We start from the raw sequence: 19,568 nt of genomic DNA, 5'->3' as shown, positions 1-19,568 counted from the left end.
CATGGTTGATCACTAAGTTTACCTGCTTTAGGTTGGGATCAATAGAGTTGAGGTCCACCCACTTTTGATCTCTCCAGTAGTCAACAACTTTAACACTGAACTTATCCTTGCAGGTCTAGATGATCATCTGAGAAACACAATTACCATTAAGAGGAGCTCCTCCAATCCAAGCATCATCCCAGAAATCCATCTTCATGCCATTACCAATGGCCCAAACTTTTCCCAAACTAAAAATACTTTTAGCATTGATAGCATTGTTCCAAATAGTAGAGCCACTTGGTATCTGATCAGAGGCAAGGAAATCTTCCATGGTAGGGACCACACGTAAGTATTTAGCCTTCCAGATTTCATTCCACTCACCATTTCCCTCATAGACTCTCCAAATTTGTTTGGCCAGAAGGGTCTTGTTTAGGGTTCTAATATTTCTTAATCCCAAATCCCCCACCTTTTTGGGTTTGTAGACATTCTCCCAGGAAATGAGGGCAACTCTCTTCTTTTCCTCAACCTCGGACCAGAGGAAAGCTTTCTGAATTTTCTCAAAAGCATCTGCAAATTTTCCAGGAATTTTGAATAGGCTTAAAGCATAAACCGGAAGACTCTGGAGAGAAGATTTCAAAAGATGGATTTTACCAACTTGACTAAGAAGGGCCCCTTTACAACCAGCCAACTTCCTACTGAATCTATCAACAATACTGTTTCAAAAAATATCTATAAGTTTCGTGCCCAAAGGAAGACCTAGGTAAATAGATGGGGGTTTCCAACTTGGCAACCAAGGATCCAGGCCATGATATTTTGTCTCTCTTCTAGGGTGTTGAAGAAGAAAATAGAGCTTTTCTCCTAATTAATCACTTGAACAGAAGCAGAATTATAAATATTGAGAAGGTTCTTCATAGTAGAAGTTTCTTTGATTGATGAAGTGCCCATTAAGATGGTATCATCAACAAATTTTTGGTGGGAATAGGCTTTGAAACCAGAAGATGGAGAGACTCCTAGCAGAAGACCCTAAGAAACAAATTTTCTAATAAATCTACCCAGACATTCAGTCAAAATAATGAAGAGAATAGGGGAGATGGAATCCCACTGCCTGATGCCCCTAGAAGTTTTAAAGAAGGGGGAAGCCACACCATTCACAATTATAGAGAAAGAAGTAGTCAAGATAAGTTGGTCAATCAACTGAATAAACCTATCATAGAATCCAAAAGCACCAAGCACCTTACCCAAGAAGACCCAGTCCACACGATCATAGGATTTAGACAAGTCCAACTTCATCAAGAAGCCTTGTTTCTTCACTTCCACTAGCATGTATATGTTTTCATGAATAGTAATGATAGAGTCAAGGATTTGTCTACTAGGTACAAAGTCACTCTGTTGGGGTGATATTATATAAGGGAGAATCATAAGTAGTCTTCCAGTAACCACCTCTAAGATAATTTTACAGAAATAATTGCATAAACTTATCGATTGAAACTGATCCATGGAATCAGCCCTAGGACATTGATAGCATTAATTTTCTTTAAGATAATCCTAGCCTTAAAACATTCTTGCACTCTTTTAACCACATCACATTTGAGAATGTTCCAAAAGGATTGAAAGAAGAACAATTGAAACCCATTTGGATTTGGGGCTTTGTTGCCATCAAAGGAGGAAATCACTTTCTTAACTTCCTCCTCAGAGAAAATGGACACCAAAGTCTTGTTCTTAACATCATTAAAGTGGAAGGAATGGTATCTAAGAGGGCCCTCTGAGAAAGATCATCCAAACCGCTATCTACTGAGAGAAGAGATTTGAAAAAATTACTGGCTTCATTCCCAATCTCATCATCCTTCCTTGTTTCAATTCCACCAATTCTCCACTTATTGATCCTATTAGCAACCTTATGTTTCATAGCAGCCATATGGAAGAACCTAGTATTTTTGTCCCCTACATTAAGCCAAAGAGATCTGGACCACTATTTCCAAAATTCTTCTTCTCTTCTGATAATCTTATGATACTTAACAAGCACTTCATTTTCCTCACTGATAGACACTTCATTATATCCGTTGGTTTGGATTTTATCCTATATTTTCTTTAGCTCAAGCTGGGTTTTGGACTTGGCAACAAAAAGATCCCTAAAAACTTCCTTGTTCCATTTATTTATATTATCTTTCACATGCCTTAATTTTTTTTCCATTCTATATATCGCAATACCTTTGACATCAATAGACCACCACTTTTCAATGGCCTTCTCAAGGTTAGGATGGTCCATCCACATCCTTTCAAATCTAAATGGGAAGTTTCTTTTAACACTTATATTCTCTGCCACAAAAACTATAGGAAAGTGGTCAAAACCAATCTGATAAATTGCCGACAGGGAGCACATATAATGGCTAAACTAGTCATTAGAGATAATGGCCCTATCTAGTTTGACTTGAATAAGATCTCCCCCCACCCTTCGGTTGGTCCAGGTAAAATTGCCACCTTGGAGATCAATATCATGCAAAAGCTGGTTATTAATGAAGTTTAGCATATCCATTTTACTTTCTAACTGAGAGGGGACACCACCAACATTCTCTTTGTCACTGAGAGGGGTGTTGAAGTCCTCCATGACCATCCACGTTTCATCCTTACAAAGAGACCGAATGGCCTCCAACTTCTTCCAAAATTTACATCTACCAATTCTATTATTAGGGACAAATATTAGTGAAGAGCCAAGAGGTACCATCCCCTAAATGATGAAACCTAACAAAGGCCAAATTGCTATCCTTCTTTATAGGCACCCCAACAACATGCTTTAGATTCTAGAAAATAGCAATGCCCCTAGAAGCACCATCTGAGCTACCTCCTAAAAATCCCCCATCCTTAAAAATATTAATCTTCTCAACTTTCTCTTTAGTCATTTTAGTTTCTTGGATAAGAACAACGTCCAGTTTATACTCTCCAACTAAATTTCTAAGAACATCTTATTTATGTGGACTATTTAATCAATGTATATTCCATGAAACATTTATTTTATTTTATTTTTAGGGAACATACCTCAAGGATGGTCATCTGAGTACCATCATCTATATTCTTGCTTTCCTCTTGATAGCTGATTTGGCTTGTTGACCTTCTTCCAGGGTGAGAGGGCATAAAACCTGTATTGGCTTTTGTATGATTTCTTATCTTGACTGGAGTAGCCCGAGGGGTGGATTTTGGCCCCTTTTTTCCAACTTTCTTTCGTTGCGCAACTTTGTTATTCTGGATATCTTCTTCTTGGATGTTCTAGGTGATTATCTTCTCCTTGACGTCATCATCCTCGACCCACTTAGCACTTATACTAAGCAATGAGATCATTGGGGACTGCTGGAAGGTAGATTTCACCATATCCACCAATTGTTGTGATTTTTTATGATGAGATCCCTTCATGGATCAAACACATCGGGGCCTCCTCATAGTCAGATCTAGGGCTATCTCTGTTAGTGTTTTCCATAAGACAATTCAAATCTTCTTCCTTCTTGTTCTGTAACACCACCTATATTTTTCCATCATTCAGGTTATCACTTTGTTGTTCCTTTTGATTGATGTTTTGTCGTTCTTTCTCATCTTTGCCTATTTTATCCTCTTTCCCTTCTTCAACCATCTAGTTTTCTAGTTTTTCAAAATTAATGTTCCCCTGTTGCTCAAACATGTCAGGGATGATAACACTCTCAGCTTCTTCTACTAGTTTTTCTTTTTTCAGCAATCACTGGTTGCTTAGCAGGATTTTTGGTTCTCCATTGCATTGTCCTATCTTTCTTCTCTTTCTCTTTGACAGCCTGTAGAGGGTATTTTCTAGTAGTATGCCCCAATTTTCTGTAGTGAAAATATGCAAAAGGGACACATTCATATTCCATAGGTTGGATCCAATTCCCCAATCTGGAGTTAGTCTCAATAGATAAGGGCATATTCATACCTTGCATAACTCCCACACAAATCCTTGCAAAGGTAAGTCTTCTTCTAGCTGTTGTGATAGGAGCCATAGATAAGAGATCCCCAAAGGAACTAGCGATTCCTTTAAAAACATCTTGAACCCAAAACTCCTAAGGAAGGCCTGACAATATGACCCAAACAAAAGATTGTATAAAAAGACTCATTTAGGTCCATCTTAGGTGATGACTTTTGCAGAGAAAGCATAGATTTTCCAATCAACCAAGCACCATCACAAAGCACCCTTGACATGAAAAGGACATCGATAGCTCACCTTTGGACATGGCAGTGATCTCTACTTGACCTTTACGCACCCATTTATGTTTGGAAAATGCCTTGACAACATCAATATTTAGCCTTGGACCCAAAAATTTTCCAACCAAAGTCAATGCCATAAGGTTAATGTTATGCTCAATCACTGGGTCTAGAAATTCAATAACAAATATACCATTTTCTGGTTCTAAGATATTATGAACAAGAGGGAGTGAGGAATTTCCACTCGATTTGACACCAAATAGAGATGCCCACGACTAACCGATGTCCCTTCGAATAGGTCCCTACCTTGGGTTGTCTCCAACATGTGATTCTCCCTTTCCCCAATTAGGATAGAGAGGCTTGTCACCATCTTGTGGGTCCCCATCCACCAAGTCCTTTCCATTCAGCTCAGAGGAATTAGGACAGTCCCAGGATTCATCCTTTCCGCCCTCTCCCTAGTTCGCCTGTCCATTGCAGGATTTCCTGCCCTGTCCTAAGTTCAAATTCAAAGTGGCTCCCTTCTCCCACATCGCACCCTGGTTTTTTTAGCTGTGTTTGTTTCATTATTTGGTTTCATTTACTTGTGTGAAATTATTGTTTTCTCAAGGATTCTCTCTTATGAAAGTTGTATAATTCCTTTGCTACAACCTCCTTTTCACTTGGTAATGCACACCTATCATACACTTACCACCCTCACATTAATTCAAAATTGTGCCGTCATTCATTAAGAATCCATTTCACCTAGCAATAGGAGGAAGGTGTGCATTCTTGTTCTCCTTCCCTTATTTTGCTAGAAGATGTTATATTTGTTCAAGAAAATCATCTTGAAGGTAGATTTATTTTTATAAAATATCTCTTCTCCTCCAAGGATCTCCTTTATACTTGTTGCAAGATATCTCTTTTTCAACTATCTTATCCTTTCTTGAAGAGTATTCCCTCTCTAGCTTGGATTTATGACATTGTTTCCCAAGGGATATCTCCTTGGTATTGAAGGTTGGTATCCTTTGTTTCTAGCTTCCTTAAGACATCAACATAGGGCTATGTTGACATCTTAAGGAGGGGCACCCATATCACTCCCTTTGTACCAAATTATACTTTGCATATCATTTTTACATGTCTTAAACAGGGTGTTCATTCTAGAAACCAGGGAAAAACTCTTACACAAGATGATTCACACCCAAAACTACATGCATCATTCGATATATGTCTTAGATGGGGTAACACATTACCGAAGAGAAAAAATATTACATGGGATGTCCTCAAAAATAGGAATGTATATGTCATTCACCCCTTGGCATTTGGATACATATTGGACCCTTGGTATTTGCACACACAATTGCCCCTTGGCACTTGCATTTACATTACATGTCTTAAATAGGTTGAAGCACACTCGAAACTAGAGGAAACAAAGTCTTATATGGAGTTCTATACACTTGAAACCAAACATCACTTGCACACACGCACGAGGATGAGTGGAACTAGCGGATTTGGTCTATACTATTGCTGCTCTCCTCCCCAACATGGATCACCTAGATGCAAACATCTACAGGTTAGGTATCTATGTTCTCCTCTTTTTCATCATTGTTCTCATGGATCACTTGGATAAACACATCTAGAATGTATACACGCTCTCTCTCTCCTTCTTCTCATCAACTCATAGATTTTCTATTGATAGTTCATGGATGATGATTTATTTGCTCTTTTATGTGATCACTTGTGTTCATGAGATGCATTTTCCAAGAATGGTAATAGTTATTGAGACATTTTGATATCAAGGTCTCTTCGGATAGTTGACTTGAGGTCTCATTTTGGTCTTTATATTTTGTCATGTATATTTTTGTTTCTTTTTCCTTTATTTTCCTTTTTGTCTCGATTTACCTTTTCATTTTGTCTTTTTTTGTCTGCCCTTTCATATGTTTGAGTGAGTTAAGATCCTAAGATTTGGGGCTTGGTTTCTCAAAATTAGTGATGTCTTATACTCCTTGTGATCTTGCTTTACATTTCTCATCTTCTTCTTCCTCTTTCTTCTACTTTACCACTCATATTTTTGTAAGCTCATACTCCCACTAAAGTGGGGGCTAAATGTAGTGTCCTAAAATTGCACCCCTTGCAATTTTGACTATATTCAGGGCCCACACCTTAGTGTTTTCATGATCATGCTTGATTTAAACCTATTTATGACTTCACCATGTAATAAATGTCATATTTTCACATTCCACCTTGCATTGCACCTTAACCCTAGCCCAAATATGGTGTAGGACTAGGGCATGGCACCTTGGTCCTCACTGGGACCATGTCACCATGCTATGGTCCTCCCTAATTGGGGCCCATTTCAAACCCTCTTTCCCATCTCATATTTGAGCGAGAAATTTTTCTTCATGTCAACCTATGTCGGAAAATTAATATAATTGATGACAGGAAAGTATATAAGGAGGTCTTCCCCTCTTATTTTGGAGATAAAGAAAATATATTCATTCATGATAGGTGAAATTGGGAGCACAATAATTCAATTAATCAGGCATTCAAGCATTGAATTTTTCATGATCAATCACCTCTAGAGGCCTTTAAGGCTGCATATTCTTCATCTATCCATTATGGAGAAACATTACATCATTCATTTCAAGTATGTGTGTGTGATTAGGGTTTTGTCATGTTCATGCCATTTTCATACATTATATGTGATAGCATTCAAGAAGCAAAGCATCATTATCATTCATTGCAAATATGAGGTATACATTTCCGTCATTTATTTCAAGTATTTGCAATATGTCATTCAAGTTTAATTCCTAAACCAAGGTTTGACTTAGGAAAACCCTTATTGCAAAACATTTTCCCTTTCTTTCTATGTGCAAGAAACAAGTATGGTGTTCTACTCTTCAAAATAAGCTTCATTCACAAAGACGAATCAACCATTTTTTACGTACAAAATTTTTGGAGGATCGCGGTGCCGCGTCATGGTCCTGGCATTTTAGGAGCCTTTTTGGGGATTAGGTCGAGCTTGGCTTGCATTTTTCAATTCTAGGTGCCCAACTTGATCTCACATCTGTAGCTTACTATTTACACATTTTTACCATTCATTTTTCAGCACTTCACGTAATTCTAGCATTTCAACTTACAAAAAGGGAAATCAAAATTAATTCAATCCATTTAGTATTCAATCCTTATTTGATTTGTGACTGAATCTTGTGGATTCCCTTCCCTTATTTCAATATAATGTTTCCCAAGTGAAAATTTATTTAGTTGTTTCTCCCTTCTATGTTCCAAATTGCTAAGTCAAATTTTTCACATTACACCTTGAACACATACCCATTGAATCATAGGTCAGTGGGATCTTTCTGTTTGCTTCACTCTATATTAGTGCTCATCATTCCAAAAAATTTGCAGAACTTTTTTCTCAAATTTTACTTTGTAGTCAACATAACTACTAGTGCCTTATCCTAGTAAAGAAATCAACTACTCTATTCTCCTTTCCTTTGATTTACTCAATCCTAAAGTTATATTTACTAAAAAAATCTAGCCACCTACTTTGGTGAGGGTTGAGATTCTGATGGGTGAAGACTTACTTAAGTCTGAGGTAATTTATCTTCAACTAAAAAGGTTTATCCAAAAGGTAATGCCTCTATAGGTATTATTATATTTACTAAAAAAATCTAGCCACCTACTTTGGTGAGGGTTGAGATTCTAATGGGTGAAGACTTACTTAAGTCTAAGGTAATTTATCTTCAACTAAAAAGGTTTATCCAAAAGGTAATGCCTCTACAGGTATTATTACTTCCAATTCTAGATCATGTAGTACATATTTTTTTCATGTTGCTTAAACTTACTAGACTCATAGGAGACCACATGTCCCTCTTGCATTATAACCCTTTCACCTTCTCCTAATGCATCAATCACTATTATATAATATCCATTAGGATTAAATATGGATAGACTTTAGTGCCAAAGTGAGGTTCTCCTTCAAGACTTAAAAAGCCTTCTCACACCTTTGCATCCACTCAAACCTTTTTTATTTCTTTGAAGTTAGGTAATTGATGGACAATGGTAGGAAAATTGTGTCCCAACCTTACAATAGTAAAAAGGTACTAGTGCATTTAGATAGCTAGATAGACATGTGTTTTTTCTAATTCAGGTCCATTTTGATTCTTGGAAAAGGAATGTTATATTTTTCCTACTCATGCATTATATATGTTGTAGATGTACATCATGACTACTCAATAATTTATAAAACTATATTTTATGTATAGTGTACCATTGTAAATATTGATTGTTTATCATTAGGTAATAGATCTAATGGTGGATATTTTGTGTGTCTTGTTTTCTGTAGAAGACAACCCAATATTGTGAGGGAATTGTATTATGTCTATTTAGTGTCATGTGTTCTAAAAGTGTGAGTTGTTGAGTTTCCTCTAGATCTTTATTTTCTCTACTCCTATGAGAAGCTTTGTTTGCATCTATATTATAATTTTTTGTTGCTTCCTGAATATTAGTATCTATGAAATCCCAATAGTTATAGAAAAAGAGAGTTGTATGCCCATCCAATCCAGGAGCTTTATTAGATCAAATTGCAATGACCACCTCCCTTAATTTTTGTAGGGAAAAGAATTCATTAATAGGGAATGAAATAAAAACAGGACCCTTGGGGAATTATATTTTGAAAAGAATGTTTATTTTTAAAAAATGTTTATTTTTAAAAAATGAAACAATTTCTTGTCCAATGTCATCTTTATTTTCCAAGAAAGAGCCTTGTCTATTGTCAATAGAATAAATTCTATTATGTTTCCTAAAAAGTTTCATAGAGGAATGAAATAACTTAGTATTTTTATCTCCATCCTTTAAAAAGGCCTCGTAAGACTTTTTATTTCATTATGTTCCTTCACGAATAAGGATTTCCTCCAATTCCATTCTAAGAGACTTTTCCAAGGAAAAGGAGTGTGAATCAATCCCTTTGTTGATAATGATTTAACTTAGATCTTCAAATTCCTTTTCTATCCTTTTTTTTTTGCAAAACTATTCTTTAAACAAGAATGATTCCAACATGCTTAATTTTGGCTTTAATAAAGGATAAATTTATGATCAACTGAAATGTACAAGATCTTGCAAAGGATAATTTGACCATAAAAATATTAGCATATAGATAAAAAGGCATATCTAAAGCGCATAGGTTCCAATTTAAAAATTGATTTTTGAGAAGATATGCCCAAAACTAAAAAGAGGCTAGGAAAATGGTCTGATCTTGGATTGGTCAAAATCTAGGAAGAAAAATCTAAATAAGAGGTGTGCCAATTATCATAAATGAAGAATATGTCTAGTCTCGTATGAATTTGAGATAAATAATTTCTCTTGTTAGACAATGTAAAATACTCAATTTTTGGAACACAGTCAATAAAATTTTGGATAGAGATGTAGTTAAAATCCTCCATAACCCTTTTAAGTTGAATGATCCCTCCAATCTTCTTTGAAGAACTGAGTACTACATTAAAATCTCCTCAATAAACTCTGAATCCATTAATAAGAAGGTTAGATACCGTTGGCATTATAACAGACAATAAGAGATTGTTGGCATTTCAATTAGGATATTGAGAAGGTTGTTGATAATTATGGATATAACTGATTAAGGATGTTTACTGTCTTCACAATATTATTTTGTCATTGATGTCAAGAAATTGATTTTCTGATTTAGTATGATGTTTCCATATCTTAAGAAGTATGTTTTGAAGAGAATTAAGATGTTGGTAAAAGACACAGAAAGAATGTGATGAATAAGGGGAGGAATAAATTATTCAATGGGCAACTATTACTGAGTTAGACAATGATGAGATCATGTTGTTTAGATTGTTCTGATATCCTACATATGCTATTGTTAGTAAGGTTATTACTATACTATGTTACCGAGCAAGGAACCTAGTTGGTAAACCCTAAGGTTATCGCTATCAGTTAATGAAGGTGGAATGTCTACCGAGTGAAGTTTAGTATTTACAGAGTTGCAACCGAGTAATAACATAATGCATTGGATGAATACATGTGTTATTTAATGATGGAAGCTAATGAGCTAGTTATGATTTAATGAATGATACAACGTGTATGAAGTTTGTTAAGGATCTATGGAAATGGAAGATTGGCAGGAAGATCTATAGCTTAGATTCAACCGCAATACCCTAGCACAAGTTCCAAGAAATGTATGCAAGTTCCAAGGCGAGGTAAAACATTTTCAGATCGAAGGATACATTGAACCTGGTCAAGATTGAAGATCTGATGGCTATGATTGATCATGGGAAATGTAATCAAAGAGATTAAGCAGTTAGAAAATTGTTTATAAATAAGGAACTGTTGATAAACAATGTATGCGGGCAAGTGTAAGCACAGGGATGCTACATAGTGATTACCGAGCATAGAAGCTTGAAGACCTGTTTGAATAACAGAGTAAGGAGCCTAGTAGAGGGACAAGATAAGTCCTATGACTAGATTGTATTGAGCAAATAAGAATCTACTTTAGCATTTTAGATGCAAAGTTGTAGACATACTCATTACTATTATTTATTTGTAAGTGACAGAAAATCTCTTAACCAAGTGGACTTAACAGTCTTATTTGTAAATCCTCTAGCAAGGTGACATTCCGATTGAGTGTTTGAAACCCTTTAACAAGGTCACCTCTAACAAGGTGAAGATCCTAACAGATCTGAGGGAAATCCCTTAACCGAGTCACATCTAGTAATGTGTTCATAATCTTTAATATGATTTTCTTTTAACCGAGCATACTCTGGAAGAGTATATTTCTTAGTGGGTCTGAAATCCCATAGTGGTTTTTCCCAATTTGGGTTTCCACATTAAATCTGGTGTTATGAGTGTTGTTATGATTATGTGTTCTTAAGTTTGCATGTTTTACAGTTTTGGTTACATATATCTGCTAAAGCTACCGAGGTTGAATCTATTGAATATATTGAAGATTAAGTTTGTATGATTCACCCCCCCCTCTCATCTTATTAAAAATTGGCATTGGAGCTAACAATTGGTATCAGAGCTTTGGACTCTGGAAGAAAAGTTTAAAGGTACTTGAGGAAAAGATTCAAAGATGTATAAGAGGGATGCAATGAAGCTGAACAAGTCAAGTTTCTCTACATCGCAGAAAAGGATGAAGTTGCACCTATCAGGAATTGGAGAATATGTTGTATATTATCTGGAGAATGATTTCATTACACCTAGCACCTATCCATTGACAATGGAAGAGATAAAAGTAGAGCAAGAACATATTCAAGCAATGATTGAAATAACATCTGCATTGACCGACTCAGAGTTTAATGATCTAGAAGGCTGCAATGATGCCAAGGCAATATGGGACAAGCTCATATCTATGTATGGTGGTGATGAACATGTTCAAAGAGAAAAAGTTGATAGACTAAGAGGACAACTTGAATCTATGAGAATGAATGAAGGTGAGAACATAACCCAGTACAGTACAAGGTTAAAGGAGATTGTCAATCAAATCAAAGGAGCATGAGGAACCATTGAAGAGAAGGATGTCACAAGTAAGTTATTAAGAACCCTTCTACCTACTTATGCAATCCGAGTCTCTGCAATCAATAAATTGAGGTCTGTACCCAATATGCCAGTTTCTATGGATGCTACTATTGGTAAGCTACATGCATTTGAGTTAAGTAACTTTGATAACAGTGGGTCTTCAGTAAACAAAGTTGAGTCTGCATTTAGTTCTTTTCATCTTGATGAATCTGATGATTACAATGATAGAAAGTATAAGTACTCTGAAGGGAATCACAGTAGAGCAAGTGAAAGATTTCGCAAAAACATGGAGGAGGTACAAAAACTTTATGAAGAAATCAGAAAGCAAGAAGAGTTTGAAGCACTATTAGCCAGAAGGCTACTGAGAGGAAAAGGTAAGTACAAAGGAAAGTTGCCTTTGAAATGTTTTAACTATGATAGAATAGGACATATGGCTTCTAATTGTCCTGACAAAGAATCCAGTGAAAAGAGAGATTATCGAGATGACAGACAGAAAGATAATCATTACAAAGGACACCGAGACTTCAGAAGAAGAGATAAAAAGACATGTCTAATAGCTGATGAGGATTCTAATGATGATAAATTAGATGAAACTGATATAGAGGAAGTTGTTTATGTGGCTATCAAAGATGGATCAAATGAAGAAAGGTACGAAGAAAAAGCTTTAATATCTCACATAAATACTAATGATTCTTGGATCGTAGATAGTGGATTCTCACATCACATGGCAGGTGATAAACACAAGTTTGTTATATTAGAAGATTATGATGGAGGTTATGTAAGATTTAGTAATGATGCACCATGTCCAGTGAGAGGTAAAGGATCTATAACACTTCTTAACAATGCTAAATGTAATGATGTTTATTGGGTTGAAGGTTTGAAATACAACTTGTTGAGTGTAGCACAGCTAAACAATACAGGATACCGAATAGAGTTTCAGAAAGGAATTGTCAAAGTTCATGAAAAGCATGGAAAGTTAGTAGCTGCTGGGACACAAACAAAAGGTAACACATTTCACCTTAACTCAACTCAGAATAAGTGTCTATATGCAAATATAGATGATACCTAGTTATGGCATAAAAGGTTTTGTCTTATAAATTTTGATAATCTGATCAAAATAAGCAAGAAGCACCGAGTAAGAGGTCTATCGAGTCTTGAGAAACCTGAGAATGCTATGTGCCGAGGATGCCAGATGGGTAAGATGACAAGATCAAGATTTACAAATTAGTCCTACACTTCTAAGGGAATTTTAGATATTGTGCATACTGATCTTTGTGGTCCTATGAAAGTTCAGAGTTATTATGGTGATAAGTGTTTGATATTATTTATGGATGATTACTCAAGGATGATGTTAGTAATTTTTTTAAAAGAAAAATAAGAAGCTTTTCAAATGTTTAAATGGTACAAGGCAAGAGTTGAAAATGAAACAGGAAGTTAACTGAAATGTCTTAGATCTGATAGAGGAGGAGAGTTCACTTCTGATGAATTTAACTTATACTACAATGATCATGGTATAAAGAGGCAAGTATTTGCACGAAGAATACCCCAACAAAATGGGATAGCCGAGACAAGAAACAGATCAATTGTGGATTGTGCAAGAACCTTGATGATAGAAAAGAAGGTACCTCAAACATTTTGGAGGGAAGCAATCAGCACTGCAGTTTACACCCTGAACCGAGTACAACTAAAGAAAGGAACTTTGAAGACACCATATGAAATATGGTATGACAAGAAACCTAATGTAAGTTATTTTAAAATTTTTGGAAGTAGATGTTATCTTCACAAAGATGACAGAAATGGTAAGTTTGATTAGAAAAGTGAAGAAGGAACATTTCTTGGTTATTATTCTAGAAGCAAAGCATTTTAATGTTTGATCAAATCATCTAACGAAATAGTAGAAAGCACAAATGTGAAAATTGATGAATTTGCAGAAAGAAATGATGAAGGAAAATCCAAAGAACCAGAAGGTTATGAAGGATTTGTATATGTTCAACCGAGAAGTCCTACTGAGAAAACAGTTGAAGAAAATGAAGAGAATATCTAGTTACGGAGTGATGAAGAATATCATATAGAATCTACCGAGCCTATATTAGCCAAGTATGTTAGAAGGAATCATGCATCAAGTCAGATTATAGGAGATAAGAATGATCCAATGATGACAAGGAATAAACTAAGATAGAACACATGTCTGATATCTGAATTTGAACCAAGGATAGTGAAAGAGGCATTTAACAGTGAAGATTGGATAAATGCTATGACAGAAGATATTGATAAAATCAAGAAGAATGACACATGGACACTGGTCCCAAGACCAAAGGACAAAAATGTAATCGGTACAAAGTGGATTTTCAAAAACAAGCTGAATGAAAAAGGTGAGGTCATTCGAAATAAAGCAAAACTAGTTTGCAAAGGTTATGCTCAAGAAGAAGGAATTGATTATGGTGAGACTTTTGCACCTATGGCAAGACTTGAAGGGGTAAGAACATTGTTGGCATATGCTGCTTACAAGAATTTCAAAGTATATCAAATGGATGTCAAATCTACATTTCTAAATGGTATACTAGAAGAAGAAGTTTTTATTGAACAACCTGAAGGATTTGTTGAAGGAGAGAATAAAGATGAGGTATGTAAACTGAACAAAGCTTTATATGGTCTAAAACAAGCACCTAGAGCATGGTATGAAAGATTGCACTCTTATTTAATCAAGATTGGTTTTATAAGGACAAGTGAAAACAATGATATGTACATGAAGAATGATGAAGACAATGGAATACTGATCTCAGCCATATTTGTTGATGATATTATTTTTTGTTGAAATGACTCTTTATGCAAGAACTTTGGAAATGAAATGAGAAAAGAATTTGATATGTCATTAATCGATGACATAAAGTATTTTATAGGTCTACAGATACTGCAAATGAAAGATGAGATTTTCATTACTCATTCCAAGTACATAAAGGAAATCTTGAAGAAATTTGGAATGGAGGATTCAAAACTAGTAAGTACTTGTTGATGAGACACTTACCAGTCTATGATTGGAAAGTTGCAATATGTTGTTCACAGCAGGCCAGATATAGCACGTGCAGTAGGTATAGTTGCAAGATTTTCTGCAGATCCCAAGGAAACACATATGACAACAATCAAGAGAATTTTTAGATACTTGAAAGGTACTGAGGATTATGGCTTAGTATATCAGAAAGGAAATGACTTTGATTTAAAATTTTATACTGATGCTGATTGGGCAGGCAATATAGATGACAGGAAAAGCACAAGTGGTGGAGCTTTCTTTTTAGGAGAAAGACTAGTGAGTTGGCTTAGCAAGAAACAAGGATGTATTTCACACTCAATAGCAAAAGTTGAATATGTTACTGCAGCATTGAATTGTACAAATATAGCATGGATCAAACAACTGTTGGAAGGCATAAATGAGAAAGTTACTGATCCAGTAACTATATTCTATGATAATATTAGTGCCATTAACATTTCAAAGAATCCTGTTGTGCACTCTAAGACAATGCACATCTCTATCAAATATCATTATCTTAGAGAAGAAGCTTAAGAGAAGAAAGTGGTGTTGGAGTATGTTAGCTCAAAGGAACAAATAGCAGATATTTTCACCAAGCCACTACCAAGGGACACTTTTGAGTATCTGAAAAGTAAGTTAGGGGTCTTACCCCTATCTTCTACTCACTGACCGAGTTCAGTGAAAGAATCAATTTGATGACTCTAAAGAATACCTTTTAGGAGTTGATGCTGATTTACACACGTTAGGATGTTTTCTAAAGGTGTGCAGGAAACAAAAATAGGGAACAGGAATTAAAAAAATGTTCTAACCAAGACTGAGTTGATACCGAACAACAAAGGAATTACTTCACATAGGAAAAAATTATGTATTAGTTTTCTTTTGGCATTGTTGTCAAAGGGGGAGAAGACTAATGTATGGGGGAGAAGACTAATCACATGGCGAGAGCATTTCAGCAATCTGAGCAATCACAATCATAGCAATCTGAATTTGAATATTTTAGGTCAAATCAATTAGTTTTTCCATCAATGCCAAAGGGGGAGATTGTTGGCATTATAACAAAGAATAACAGATTGCTGGCATTTCAATTAGGATATTGAGAAGGTTGTTGATAATTATGGATATAACTGATTAAGGATGTTTACTGTCTTCACAATATTATTTTGTCATTGATGTCAAGAAATTGATTTTCTGATTTAGTATGATGTTGTCATATCTTAAGAAGTATGTTTTGAAGAGAATTAAGATGTCTGTAAAAGACATAGAAAGAATGTGATTAATAAGGGGAGGAATAATTTATTCAATGGGCAACTATTACCGAGTTAGACAATGATGAGATCATGTTGTTTAGATTGTTCTGATATCCTACATATGCTATTGTTTATAAGGTTAATACTATACTATGTTACCGAGCAAGGAACCTAGTCGGTAAACCCTAAGGTTATCGCTATCGGTTAATGAAGGTGGAATGTCTACTGAGGGAATTTTAGTATTTACTGAGTTGCAACTGAGTAATAACATAATGCATTGGATGAATACATGCATTATTTAATGATGGAAGCTGATGAGCTGGTTATGATTTAATGATTGATACAATGTGTATGAAGTTTGTTAAGGATCTATGGCAATGGAAGATTGGCAGGAAGATCTATAGCTCAGATTGAACCGCAATACCCTAGCACAAGTTCCAAGAAATATATGCAAGTTCCAAGGCGAGGTAAAACATTTTCAGATTGAAGGATACATTGAACCTGGTCAAGATTGAAGATCTGATGGCTATGATTGATCATGGGAAATGTGATCAAAGAGATTAAGCGGTTAGCAAATTGTTTATAAATAAGTAACTATTGATAAACAATGTATGCGGGCAAGTGTAAGCACAAGGATGCTACATAGTGATTACCGAGCACAAAAGCTTGAAAATCTATTTGAATAATAGAGTAAGGAGCCCAACAGAGGGACAAGATAATTCCTATGACTAGATTGTATTGAGCAAATAAGAATATGCTTTAGCATTTTAGATGCAAAGTTGTAGAGATACTCATTACTGTTATTTATTTGTAAGTGACAGAAAATATCTTAACCGAGTGGACTTAACAGTCTTATTTGTAAATCCTCTAGCAAGGTGACATTCTGATTGAGTGTTTGAAACCCTTTAACAAGGTCACCTCTAACAAGGTGAAGATCCTAACAAATCTGAGGGAAATCCCTTAACTGGGTCACATCTAGCAATGTGTTTGTAATCTTTAACAGGATTCGCTTTTAACTGAGCATACTCTAGAAGAGTATATTTCTTAGTGGGTCCAAAATCCCACAGTGGTTTTTACATATTTGGGTTTCCACATTAAATCTGGTGTTATGAGTGTTGTTATGATTATGTGTTCTTAAGTTTGCATGTTTTACAGTTTTGGTTACATATATCTGTTAAAGCTACCGAGGTTGAATCTATTGAATATTGAAGATTAAGTTTATATGATTCACCCCCCCCGTTTCATCTTATTAATAATTGGCATAAGAGCTAATAGACACAATAGAGGGTCAATCCCAAATTCTATTTTTTATTAGTAAGATTATGGGACCATAAATATTCAAGAGTCAAAACTTAAAATTTGAGTATCTTCTTTAAGGCAATAGTAAAATTCAGTAATCATAAGAAGATAAAAGCTTCAATTCAAGTGTATGATCTCTCCATAACACTTCCAAGATCTTTGAAGCCCCTTTAGTAGATAAAGTTAAATAAATCATTTTTTATAGTATCCAAATATGAAAGAATCTACAAATTTTAAATCTTATGTTTCTTGCAATAGTGAAATATCAAAATCCATTAACTCTAATTTATTCTTTATTAAAAATATTTTTTTAGGGCCATTTAGGCCTCTAATATTCCAAGAATCAATCCTTATTGTTCTCCAGGCTCATTTTTTAGTTTTGGTATGAAAATGAAGATTCTGAATAGTATACTCTACTTGAAATTTTATTTTTATTTTTGTATCCCTTGTCAAAGTGGGACTAAATTCATGATGCCTCCTTTTAAGAGTTAAATATTGGATTAGAGTGGATTGAATACCTACATCAATTTGCAACTAAGTTTTGTGACTTTTAGGTTTTCTCCCTCTCTTTAAAGGAGTGATTACAATTGATAATGTTTACAATCTCTTGGATTGTGAGATGGGAAATTTCTATCGAGAAAAATAATTGTCTATCTCTATAATAACTTCATTCACATCATCATCTATAAGAACTAGATTAGTTTTATCTGTAATAATCGAAACCATATTGATCATATTTTAATCAAGAATAATTCCATTTGTCAAATCATCAACATCTAAAGGATGGGGAGGTTTCTAAGGAATCTCTAAGGATACCATGTCTAACTCATTTAAAAGAGGAGTTGCATTATGTAATATATATATGGTTAGGGTTATGGTTAGGGATAGAATATAATTAGTGTTAGGGTTAATTTTAATGTTAGGTTTGATTAGCATTAAATTAAAATTTAATTAGGATTAAATAAAAAATCTCCAAACATATTGCTAGCCCTTATTCTATCTCTAACCCTATCCCTAATCATATGTCCAAGCCAAACCCTAGTTCATATATATTATAATATGTCATAATATATTTTATATTGTTAGGCTTCAAGCTAGGGTCTAATTAGGTTTAGTTTTAAGCTTAAAGTTTAATTAGGGTTAGGATTATGGTTAGGGTTCAAATAGAGTTAGAGTTGGGTTTAGGATTCAATTAAAATTAGTGCATGGTTCTATAATATGGTTTGGGATTAGGGTTAGGATTCAATTATAATTATGATTAGGGTTCACATTTGGTTAAAATATGATAATTATGAATATGGATATAGTTATAATTAAGGTTACCATTAGAAATAGGATTATGAATAGCGTTATAATTATGGTTAGGGTTAGAATTAAGAGAATTTTAAAATATAAGTATAGGATTAGGGATAATTTAATATTTGATTTCAATTTTGATTAGGGTTAGGGTGAATATTAGTGTTCACTTTGGATTAGGGTTTTACAAGGATTAATGTTAGGCTTAAATTAAATTTATGATTACTATTTAATTAGGCTTAGGGTTTCATTAGGAATAGAGGTCAATTAGGATTATAGTCAAGTTAAGGTTAAGATGGAATTTGGATTACCATTATATCATAAATATTATAGTTAAGGTTAGGTTTATTAATGTTGGCATAATATCATTGATAGTGTAATTGTCATTGAAATTACTACCTAACAATTTGATGGTTTAGGTTAACTATCATTTCCTTTGTTTAGAACAATGTTCTTACCATATAATGAAATATAATTTTTTTAGCATTTGCTCATATTTACCCTCAGAGCATACTTGAAATTAGACCTTACACTCTACCTTTTTGTTTTTCTTAGTTGTTTTCTCCATTCTCTATATGATGGAGTATATATTATGTGGTGTGTTCAATGCTAGAGTAAAGATATCGATCCCTATATATAATTAGAGAATGGAACAAGGTTAATAATATTGGTGTTCATTTCTTCCATACATGTGCCTTTAATGTGTGCCACCCTATAGAAATAAATTTTTTTCTTTCTCCATCATTGCTCCAATAATTTGTAATCATATAAAGAACATCCTAAGAGAATTTATAATGAGAGAGAAGGAAAGAAAGGATTAAAATAAGTGCTTGATTTATTATGCGGTTGTTTGATGATCAATCGAATATTAACATCAAGTTTTCACCTCTTTAATAAGGTATTGAAGTAGAGAGAAATGTAGGTGTTCTATTGCATGAAAAGGAGATCTTTGAAATGTCTTATTAAGTGTGTAAAGAGTAGAGTTTTTGTTGAATATGGGAAGTAGG

This window comes from Cryptomeria japonica, chromosome 11, assembly GCF_030272615.1.
Source record: "Cryptomeria japonica chromosome 11, Sugi_1.0, whole genome shotgun sequence".
NCBI lineage: Eukaryota > Viridiplantae > Streptophyta > Pinopsida > Cupressales > Cupressaceae > Cryptomeria > Cryptomeria japonica.
The sequence above is the reverse complement of the archived record's forward strand: the minus strand, read 5'-3'. Positions refer to the sequence as shown.